Below are 601 nucleotides of genomic sequence, written 5' to 3'. Positions count from 1 at the left end.
TTATACATAGACATTCTACACTATGAAGTGGCAAGTCTGAAAATGCCGTAGATTTCGAGAAATCAATCTCATTGTGCGAATAGCCAGCGGCGTGAACGACTGCCTTCCGGTTAACAATTCATATTGACCGCCCGTTTGGTCTGGTTTAGTTGAATCCTATCTCAGTTTCGCATGACATTTATATTTTCCGTATTCCTTGCCGCGCAAATCGTTTTTACCGACTTGGCGATACTATTTTGCTGCAGGCTGTTGACACACCCAAAACGAGTTCGCCGAAACTATAGGGTTTTCGAAGTTGCTAGTTTAATGGGACCTTAGTCCAATCCCTTTGCACCTTCCAGTGGCATGTTGCACGATTTTGTTTAAGTGAGCGAAATGTCAAGGTCATTGACCATCGCCGATTTGCATTTTTTGCCGGTTTACGCGACGTAAAACACGAAATCGCACTTTAGCATATTTTGGCGTTCTTCCGTGTTCCTGAAGAATAAAATAACATCTTAAGAGTATTTAACGCCAATGCCACCCTATAGGATCAGTCGCAGGCGTTCGGTTGCTTTATACACCTCAGATTTACAAACGGGATATTTTTGTTCGGCGAACC

The sequence above is a fragment of the Opisthorchis viverrini genome (genome assembly GCF_000715545.1).
Source record: "Opisthorchis viverrini unplaced genomic scaffold opera_v5_472, whole genome shotgun sequence".
In the NCBI taxonomy this organism is placed as follows: Eukaryota; Metazoa; Platyhelminthes; class Trematoda; order Opisthorchiida; family Opisthorchiidae; genus Opisthorchis; species Opisthorchis viverrini.
This window is presented reverse-complemented; position numbering follows the sequence as displayed.